A 331-nucleotide genomic window follows, 5' to 3' on the forward strand; every position below is an offset into this window, starting at 1 on the left:
CCCAATTTTGATTCCATCTGCTCGCTTCTCATCAAAAGGGATATGTGTCACTGGACGGCCCGTTAGGTCATGGAGGGTTTCGTGTGGTGTGCACTGGTCGAGCTTTGCGTACCCACCAACAAACTTCGCATATGCCTTCTCCAGCAGCAGCGGGTACCAAGACCGGTGTGGCACGCGTGTAAACTTGGGCTCACACTTCGCATCCACTGGCACACGGTCATCAATGTCAACACGAACAGGGTTGCTGTTCGGATCAAAAAAGATGAAAGAATATGGACCATTAACGGGATGTGTTTTCGTTTCCAGAAGCCGATGAATTAGAGGCGGGGGG

The sequence above is a fragment of the Trypanosoma equiperdum genome (assembly GCF_001457755.1).
Source record: "Trypanosoma equiperdum strain OVI genome assembly, contig: ctg_636, whole genome shotgun sequence".
In the NCBI taxonomy this organism is placed as follows: domain Eukaryota; phylum Euglenozoa; class Kinetoplastea; order Trypanosomatida; family Trypanosomatidae; genus Trypanosoma; species Trypanosoma equiperdum.